General features: G+C 47.2%; 1 protein-coding gene across 2 annotated transcripts in view; it reads left to right on the top strand.

The window, feature by feature from the left end:
• The window catches only part of Kank4 (KN motif and ankyrin repeat domains 4), a 66,607-nt gene that overhangs the window by 11,125 nt on the left and 44,821 nt on the right, over window positions 1-10,661 (top strand). The window lies entirely within an intron of this gene.

Here is a 10,661-nt window from a genome sequence, read left to right as displayed (position 1 = left end):
AAAAAAAAAAAACCTAGTGTGGAAATGCCAGCCTTGAATTAATCCCCAGAACTGTATCCTGAGGTTGCGCAGTGGGTCTTCACGTAATAACTGTGGTCCCACAGCCCTCCAGCTTGCCTGGAATCTTTGCACAAGATCACTCTAGAATCAATGTCCTGTGCCCAGAAAGTACCAAATAATTCATTACAGGGGAGGAGAAAGGAAATTCCAAAGGACGGGCATTGTGATCCCTTTATCAGATTGGGCAGTGAATGCCACCGCTCTTTGGAGAAAGTTTAATTGTCAAAAAAGAAAAAGTAAGCATTTGAGGAGGATGGGCGGGCGCCTGGGGGCTGGGTGGACCAGAAGTGAACGGGCATGTGCCATACCAAGAAGGATGCAAATGATGGGGCCATGGTTGGGGGGCCACATTTAATCATATCAATTCACAGCAAATATTTCAAATGGAGAAAATTCTAAACAGTAAAGAGCTGGTAGATGGAGCTATGGAAAAGTTTGGGGCACGCCGCACTAGACTTAGCACTGTCCATATAGGATCTATATAAAAAACCATGTCTTCAGCTAGATAGGTAAGATGGATGGATAAATGGATGGATGGATGGATGGATGGATGAAAAGATTGTTGATCTACAGATGGACATTTTATAAATCAAAACGGGGCTTCACTGTGCCACAGCATGTATCCTTGGATGCTCTGTCTTGAGCAGTTGGTAGGTCACTCATCATGTCCAAGCTTGTTTAAAAAAGTCTTCCACAGGAAACATTTCTAGCTGGGAGGAGTGCCTCAGCTTTCCTCCTCTGTAAAATGGGGCTGAGAGTTCCTTCCTACAAAGGGCCAGAGCGAAGTTTTAAAATAAAATGTGACTGGCCTCAGGGCAGTTCTGGGGTTCAATGATCCCAGCCCACTGTGCTAGAGGCAAGCGCAAGCCCCGCCTACATATTCCATTCTTGGGATTCCACATTCTCCACCGTTCAACATACTAGGTGGGGGAGGGCTTGGAGGGAGAGCCAGTCTGGGAGGAATTACGACTTTTCACCATACAAAAATCTTCCTTTTGGTGTTGGACAGACTGAAAATCTCAAGTAGCGCGTTAATGGCAGAATTCAGATTTTGTCTAGGGTGTTTTCCCTGGAACGACCGCCCCACCCACTTTTGTTAAATTCATCTGAAGGAAAGGTCCCAAAGCCAGGTATCTGTTCTCTGACGGAAAGGCCCGTCCTGCCTTTGCTGGCGCTCCCTAGTGGGGGATGGGATGGAAAGACTGCGCCTTAGTGGAACAGAGACTGAGTGCCCTGGAGTGCCCTGTCTCTCTCTGGGGCACTTTGTCCTGCCCCCTGATTTCCTCCTTCTGCACCTCCTCCCTTTCCCAGTTAGATTCCAACAGTACCTTTCCTTCCTTTCAAAATTTATTCTTACTATAGTTAATCCCGTTTTCATGAGCGTGCACGCATGTGCAAGTGTCCTGGGCAGCCACGATCGTCTGGAGCTGGAGTTACTAGTGCTTGTGAGCTGCCTTCCCGGGAACCACGTGCAGTTCCCTCTAAAAAGGGACTCTTATACTCTGAGCCGTATCTCTAGCCCAGTCCCTTTCTTTTATGTGACCCACCTTCAATAAAGCAACTCTGCTTCTGTTACCTCATTAATACCACTCCTAAGAGTATAGCTTTAAATCAGTATTATGAAAGCAAAAAACTGAAGAAGCTAAAGCCGGAGACCTTTTGATATGCCTTAAACTCCAACAAACAACAAAAGCCAACAGGCGAATCTGAGTTAAGATCTAGACTTCCTGGCTTGCAGGCCACAGGAGTCAGGCTATATCGAGTTGCTGCCTTCTTAATTGCTACCAGACATCTCCTACAGGGTTGGGGATGGGGGTCAGTCTTAGCTCTAGGCAGTCAGGGGTTGGGGACGGTTTTAATTGTGTTTGTACATGATGTATGTTTGTAGGCAAGTTTTGAGGAAATAGAATCTCTCCTTCCAACAAGTGGGTTCTGGGACCCAAACTCAGGTCTTTAGACTTCGTGGCAAGTGCCTTTGCCCACTGAGCCATCTCAATGGCCCCAGGGAGAACTCTTTGGGAGGCAGGATGTGTTTGGCTTTGGTGTTCTGGGAGAGACTGGTAGAAACAGTGGTGGGGTTAGCACTTAAGTCATCGGAGGAGCGGGGGCTCAAGGGGCATGGGGGATGGAGGCTGGGGGGATGGGAAGTAGCGGAGGTCAGTTGTGGTTGTGAATGGCCTGATACAAAGCCAGGACACCAAAGCAGAGTTTGAATCAGAAGCTGACCCAGGGTCAGTCCTTATGATCAGTCACTGGAGTCAGTGGATCGCTTCTAGACATTTGGACTCACGGTAGACATGTGGTGCCTTTCTAGCCTTGACATTCAGTGGTACATCATATAATCCTCACATACCCCAGAGGACCCCTTTCCTCATTCAGGACGTGTCTTCCTGGCCCTTCCTTCCTACTTGCCGTCAAACCTTACCAGCTCTATCTATCCCCTTTCTCTCAGAAGAGCTTAGAGTTCTGCTCACGTAAGCTCTGGCTTACGTCCTCATACAGACCTCCTACATTTAGCTTGGGTTTAGTATCACTGTGGCCTGGAAGACCAGCTTTTGCCAACAGCAGTACAGTTTGGGTCTCATTCGAAGCATTTAACAGAATACAAAATAACAATAGGCAGAATTAATTGTAAATATACTTAGCCCGGTATATCCAAGGTGATTTAATGTGTACTCAATATTAAGAGAGAAAGAGGCTTGCATTAATGTTTCATGCTAAGCCTCTGAAGCCCACCTGCAGAGCATTTTATTGAGGCTAGCCATGTTCTAGTGCTTATAGGCACAGGAAGCCGGAGGAGAGTTAGGGGCCTTCACTATTAAACCAAGAAAACTCATGAGTGGTGGAGAGCTTTGGGGCCCCTTTTTAATGAGTGCCTTGGCTAGGGTGGCCAGTCAACAGACCTCAGGTGTCACATGTCACAGCTACACGCTTGTCCTTGCCCTCTGTGCTTGTTAGCATGGAGGACAGGATATTAAACTCACACACACACACACACACACACACACACACACACACACACACACACTTCCCAACTTCCTCCTTTGCTGTGTGTATGTATCCTCTTCAGTGCCCTAAGGTCTCTCCCTACTCCTTTGAGGTTCACTGTCCCATTTCCCTAACTCAGACAAGATCTAGGTGAAATCTGTGCCCTTTGGCCTCATCTGCTACATGACCCCACTCATATTTGTCCCAACGACCTCCCGCCCCATTCACCTCTCTGCCTGGTACAAACCTCAGCTGCTTTCCACAAGTTCCCAGATCCTACCAGCCCCCTCACTCTCTGCCTTCACCTCTGCCTGTCTCCTAAGAGAAGGTGGATGTCATGTGGCTTAGACACCCTCATCTTCACCTCAGTGTCTCTCCCTCTTCCTTTTCCTTGATAAACGTTCAGAGCCTTCCTTCCCTGCCTGCAGAAACTCGTCTCATCCACCTGGCCTGTGGCTAAAAGCCATGGACCCTGGGGCCAGAACCTCTGGCTTCAAGCTTAGCTTCTCCAGCTGCTGGTGTGTGGAAATCATTTAACGTCTGACTGGGTCCACTCTGGCTGCTGTTACAAACTGCCATACACTGGGCGCCTTAAAAACAAAAGAAGTTTGCTTCTCCCAGCTTTGTCCTAGATCAAAGATTTGACAGGTTTGGTGACAGTCAAGGCCACTTCCTGGCTCATAGAAATCATTCTCTTGGTGTGTGTGTTCACATGGCGGGAGGGTAACGCAGCTCTCTAGAAACTCTTGCGTGAGGTGAGGCTCCTTCCCCGTCAAGAAGGCAATTCCACCCACCAGAACCCCGCTCCTGATACCATCTCATACAACAGCAGATTTAACAAGAACTGGGGCCCAATCCTCCCTCTTCAATGCTTTTCCTGAGTGAAGGCTGCTTTTTGTGAAGTGTGAGATAAAACAATTAAAAGCACCCCAGCTGCTGCTCTGGCGGCTTCACCTCAATAGAAGACTTTAAGGATGAACTCAGAGGAAGACCGCTCAGGGATGGTTTTATAAGTGTTTAAAAGTGAAACCTCAGGGTGGGCAAGATGGAAATCTCAGCTGCCTCAGGGACGAGGGAGGGAGATGGAGACTCGAAAGAGCACCATTTGTAAGCAGCCACTGGTGGGGAAGAGACTCAGCCCAAAGCCCCAGGGAAAGCACACTTTTTTTTTTCTTTTGGTTTTTCAAGACAGGGTTTCTCTGTGTAGCCCTGGCTGTCCTGGAACTCACTCTGTAGACCAGGCTGGCCTCAAACTCAGAAATCCACCTGCCTCTGCCTCCCAAGTGCTGGGATTAAAGGTGTTCACCACCACCACCCGACTGGTCCACTCCTTATGCCTTGTGAATCTGCTTCTTACTCAGAACCCACTTACTGTGTTCCCTGTACAGGATAAAGGCTGCTTGGCAAGGCAGAGAGAGCCCAGGAGGCATTTCCCTAGCTGTGACCAAGCAGAAATCGATTCAGGAGGGCAAAGCCAACACTCGGGAGCCTGGCCGTTGTGTAAATCACTATATGCCTAGGCCTGCGTTCCAGATTGTGGCTGCCCTTGCGTGGGTGAGATGCTCAGTGGGTAAAAGTGCTCACTGGGCAAGCCAGAAAACCTGGTTTTATTGCCGCCACCCCGACGGTGGAAGGAGAGGACTGACTCCCAAAAGTTGTCCTCTGACCTTCACACGTGTGTTCTGGCATGCTCATAACGATATCCACACATACACCACAATAACAATAAATAACTTTTAAATGTACTGCTGCTATTCCCTTGAACAACATCAACAAAAGGAGCATGTACTGAAGAGTCAGTCTGCTCAAACTTCTGACCAGGTTCACTACTCTCTTCTCTTCCCTCCCCAAACCAGTTGTGGAGACTGTGCATATCTGCTGAAAGACACAGTCCTTTCTTCCTTCCTATTCCACTTCTGCTAAAGGATTTAGCACTAAGCAGAGCACACTTCCAGCCCTGCCTCCCCTGTCATCGGCTGCTGCCCTGCATGCTGGCCAGGAATGTGAGCACCTGAAGCCACCACATGCTTTCTTCTCTGCCCCATTTGTTTAGCAAATTCGTATTCATTATTCACAAGCCAGCTCAAGTTTATGATGTCTGTATGCTCTCCTAATCCTCTCTGGATGCCTGCTCCCTTCTGGTACCCGAAGTCTTTATTTAGGGTCTCTATTTCCCATTTGGGACAGTCAGCTGCTTCAAGGAAAGAACCTCATCTTATTCTGTGAGCCCACAGAACCTGGCCCAGTATCTGGGCTCTTGTTTCAGCTAGCCAAGTGAGTGTGCACTTTTTGGAGACTGGCTGTTGCTGCTCAGCATTTGACTCTAGGATCACGGGCTGTGGCAACGTTATTGTCACCATCTCTAAGAGTAGTGAGGAGATGCCCCCGGGGGCCTCCCTGGCTTGGAGAGGAAAGCCACATGCTCCATGGGGCTATGGTGAAGACAGTCTTTATGTTTAGCTTTGTAGGCGGAGGTCGGGTGCTCCAGAACACAGTGGTTAAGTGTGCTGGGCGGGCTCCAGGCTTCGCACACACACACATGCCAAACGCCTGCTGATGGCAAAGAAAAGGAGGCCTTGTGTGTGCTGGCAGTGCTCCAAGAGCAATAGCCTAGTTATTCTTCTGCGTTGAACATAGCTCCCTCTTTTAAGGAAAAACAGCCCCAAAGGGAAAAAAGAATCTCTCACAGGTTCTAATACATCCCACAGACTAAACTTCAAACCACTTGCTGCCCTCAAAATATATCACGTGGGTAGTTAACTGAGCCAACTGCGTATCCTTCCAGGGCGTGGCTGTGTGACAGGAGTAGAAGATGCAGTCGTCGTCGCTTTAGCTTCTTTCCCGGTTGCCAGGGGTCTGAAGACCTTGGAAACAGGGCCCTGCTTCTTCTCTTGGGGTTTGAAGACCCCGCCCCTGTCTGTCCCCCCACCTTTGCATCTGAAGTTAACTTGCCACTTATCCAAGCCACCAACTTCCCTCAACTCAGGCCTTTTGGACAACGGTGGACCAAACCATGACTCGATCCACCTAGTAGAAGTCCATCAGAAGCCCTCACTGCAACAGCAGGTCCACCCTGTGTGGTCTTTGTGACTCCTGCTGATTTCCTATCCGTGCCTGCACATTGGCTTCCAAACCTCCACATAAGAAAAAGATACTCAGTACTTGTGGAGGGGAGGGCCAGGCAAGAGTAAGAGATAACAGTTTACTGCTTGGCCAGTACACAGGCCATAAACGAGGTCAAAGCAACCAACAATTGCTGAGCACCAACTGTTTTCCTTCCATTCTCTTCCCCAACCCCAAAACAACAGTGTTTTCAACATGCCAAATACAGCGTTAAGAATGGGTATACAGTTGGACATGCTAGCTCATACCAGGAATCGCAAGCACTGGAGAGGCTGAGGCGTGAGAGCTGCCTTGAGTTTGAGGTCAGTGTGGGTTACAGAGTGAGTTCCAGGAAGGTCTCACATAGTGACCTATCTAAATACACAGAGAGAGACACACACAGACACACTGGCATACACACACACACACACACACACACACACACACACACACACACACACGATGAGGGAGGAGGGAAGAAGACACACACATAAATACACACACATATATGGAGCGGGAGAAAGTGCCTCTAATAAGCAAACAATACGAACAAGCTGGGGAGATGGCTCAGTTAGGAAGGTGCCCACTGTGCAGGCATGAGGACCTGAGCCTGGATCTCCAGCACCTTGTAAAAAGCTGGGTGTGGTGATGCCTGTCATCCTAGCACTGGGGAGACAGAGACAAGGACTTCCCAGGGTGCACTGGTCAGCTAATCTTGCCAAATTGGTGTGCTCCAGGTTCAGTGAGAGAGCTTGTTTCAAAAACGGTAAGGTAAAGGGTGACAGAAATGCTGAGCCGGCTCTCTCCTCCACACACACATGGACACCTAGATACCCAAAACAACAGGAACAACCCCGTAGCCATTCGAACAGCCCTAGGTAATGAGTAGTTCTTCAGAGCTCCCTATAGCTGGGGAGCTGGGTCAGAAGGTAGAAAGACTTGCCCAAGGGCAAATCATTTGCAACCTCTGGAGCTTCGAGTTTAGTCCAGGTCGCCTTCCCTCCCTCTCCTAACCACAGTCATCCCAAGTGTGCTTAGGGTTGTGACACCAGCATCTATTCTTTATTGGAAACTCTCAGACAGGTTCATGGAACCAGCTGGTGCAGGTACATTAACAAACTCTTCAGGAGATCTCGGCAGAATATGGCTTGCAAACTCACTAAATCAGAGTTTACAAATATTTTTTTTTTAAGTAGGTAAACAGCACTGGGAAAACTGGATTTTCACGTATCGAAGATTAAAGGCAGTTCTACCTCTCACTGCACAAAAAATCAGTTCAAAATGGGTCAGTGACCTGGTGTAAGACGCGAAACTTTGAAACTACCAGAAGCAAATATAGGGGGAAAGACTGTAAGATGTGTATGGGCAAGGACTTTCTGGAAAGGAAGCTAATACTCCATGTAATGATCCCAAGAATTGGACTATGTTATGTCAAGACATTTCCCTACAGTAAACCTGACAGTCACCAGCATGAAGAGACACCCTGGCAGGGGAGCAGGGTTGCCACCTACTCACTAGACAGAGAATTAAACATACACACCCAGCCAATAAATACAGCCAATGAACTGAATACATACTAAGAAATTTAAACACCGTTTCAAGTATTTATTGGCTATTTTTATTCTTTTGGGAGCTATCAGAGAAATGCAAACTAAAACAGTTTTAAGATTCCATCTCAGCCAGGCGGTGGTGATACACACCGTTAATCCCAGCAGAGGAGGCAGAGGCAGGGCATCTTCGAGTTCGAGGCCAGCCTGGTCTACAGAGCAAGGTCCAGGACAGCCAGGGCCACACAGAGAAATCATGTTTTGAAAAAACCAAAAAAGGAAAAAGAAAAATGGAAAAATGGAAAAGAAAGATGGAAAAATGGATGTGCCTGAAAGTCAGTACATTAAGGGAAACAAGGCAGACTCAGAGAAACAGAATTACTTTCTTTCCTGTGTGGAACCTAGACTTAATTTATACAAAATAAACATTCATATTACAAGTATAATAAATAAATATTCTACACATTATACAAACACAGATGGAAAGTATGCAAGGACAGGCATGGAGGCATATGCCTATAATCCTAGTAGTAAGAAAAGTGAGGTGAGAAGATAGAGAACTTGAGGCCAGCCTGGGCTATGAGGCCAGTCTGGGCTATAAAGCAAGCCCCATCACAAACAAGCAAAACACAGAGTGGAGTGTGCAAGGCATACCTGGACGGCTGGTTTAAGCAGATTCCAGTCCTGGGTCCTTAATCCTCCTGTGCCCATTACTCTCATTCTATCGGAGGTGTAAGGTTGAAAATGGGACCAGGGCAGGCTTCCCATTCAAATGTTAACCTCGGGGATGGTCATATGTTGTATCTGTCATTGGGGCAGGACTGGGTTGGATCCAGGCTTTCCACCCAAGGCTGCTGCAGTGGCATCCCTCTGACTCTGGGGAAATGCTCCATTGGCAGAGAGAGACAGGAACCATGGATGTCATTCATCCCAGTTCCATACAACTCAGTGAGTGACAGGGAAACAGAAATAACTGGCAACCCCAAACCTTTGTTTCTGGATCAAAGATATGTCTTCAGAATGGAAATTTTGACAGAGTGCTAGTTCTACAAATAACATTGTCATAAAAGAACACACATGGTATGTACTCTCTGATAAGTGGTTATTAGCCCAGAAGTTCAGAATACAGGAAGAACAACCCACAAGAAACTCAAGAAGAAGGAAGATCAAAATGTGGACATTTCATTCCTTTTTAAAAGGGGGAACAAAATTCCCAAAAGGAGTTGCAGAGCCTAACTATGAAGCAGAGACTGAAGGAAGGGCAATCCAGCCTGATATAGCTGTCTCCTGAGAGGCTCTGACAGTACCTGACTAATACAGAAGTAGAGGCTCACAGCCATCCATTGAACTGAGTACAGGGTCCCCAGTGAAGGAGTTAGAGAAAGGACCAAAGGAGCTGAAGGGTTTGCAGCCCCTTAGGACGAACAACAATATGAACTAACTAGTACCCTCAGAGTTCCCAGGGACTCAACCACCAACCAAGGAGTACACATGGTGGGACTGATTGCTCTGGCAGCATGTGTATAGTAGAGGATTGCAAAGTCAATCATCGATGGGAGGAGAGGCCCTTGGCCCTGTGAAGGCCCTGTGAAGAGCCCTGTGAAGGTTCTGTGTCCCAGTGTAGGGGTATACCAGGACCAATAAGTGGGAGAGGTTGGGGTGGCAAGCAGGGGAAGCGGGGAGGCAACAGGGTTTGTTCTTGTTTTTTTTTTTTTTTGAGGGGAAACTGGGAAAGGAGAAATCATATGACATGTAAATAAAGAAAATATCTAATAAAAAAATCTATCAAAGAAAAAAATTGTATATAAAATGGATGACCATGTAACCCAACCACTACTATGTTAAACAGATGTTAAACACCCCAAGTCCCTTTGCAACCTTTCAAGGTTATTTGAAACCTAGTTGCATTTTTATTGATTAAGCAAGACTGCATTTTCCCCACTCTATTCCTTAGCAAATAAATTTATTTATGGACCTATTGCATCCCCTGAAAAGAGTTTTATTTTAATAGTCACTTGATATCCCATGAGCATGTCTGTGATGGAGTCCAAGTCTAGGCTCCTTCCTTTGCTGAACTTTAAAATTAAAAACAATGAATTCCTTTACGTTATGGGTGTTTTGCCTGTATATATGTCAGTGTAGCACATGCCTATGGAGACCAGAGGAGGATGTCAGTTCCCCTGGAACTAGAGTTGCAGACAGTGATGAGCTACCATGTAGATGCTTGGAATTGGACCCAGGTCCTCTGGAAGAGCAGCCAGTGCTCTTAACACTAAGGCATCTCTCCAGGCACCTTTGCTAATGTCTGGTTTCTTCTCTTTCTGTTTAGACTCCAAACAACTTGTTTCACAGACAGTTACAGAAACTGGGGCCCAGAGGGTCCTTCCAACTCTGTGCACAAGAGCTTGCTCCATGGAGTTAGACAAACCCTGCCTCGTACTAGATCTGTGCCTTTGAGCCTGTAGTCTATGAGAAGGATGTAACCTACCTATTGTGACCACTAAGTCAGCATCCCTAGCATTAGTACAGGGCAGCATGCAGCTAACAATTATTATTATAACCATGTAAGTTATCATCATTTTATCTAAGCCTTAGCTCTCTCACCTTAAATCACTTATAATGGAGAATAGAACTAGTAATGGGTATTCATAACTTGGCCTGTGAAGCCTTCTGAGTAATTCCTTTCTGAGGAAATGCCAGGCACAGCCTGCTTCAGTGTGGCCCTGTTACTATGTAGACTGGGTTATCCAGAGAAAATAAAGCCCTGGACAGTGGAGCCAGCCCTGGAATTCCTGAGGAGAGGGCAGAGAGAACCTGGTGATGGTGAATTGTGCCAGGTGGGGAGGAGGATGGTGGAGGCGCCAGGAGACGATATGCAGAGGATGCTGGGAACAAAGCTCTTCACTGCTGCCACAGCTGCTCTATTGGAGCCAGGTGCCCAGAATAGCAGAGGGGAAAGCAGAA

The sequence above is a fragment of the Mastomys coucha genome, unplaced genomic scaffold, assembly GCF_008632895.1.
Source record: "Mastomys coucha isolate ucsf_1 unplaced genomic scaffold, UCSF_Mcou_1 pScaffold18, whole genome shotgun sequence".
NCBI classification, from domain to species: domain Eukaryota; kingdom Metazoa; phylum Chordata; class Mammalia; order Rodentia; family Muridae; genus Mastomys; species Mastomys coucha.
This window is presented reverse-complemented; position numbering and strand designations above follow the sequence as displayed.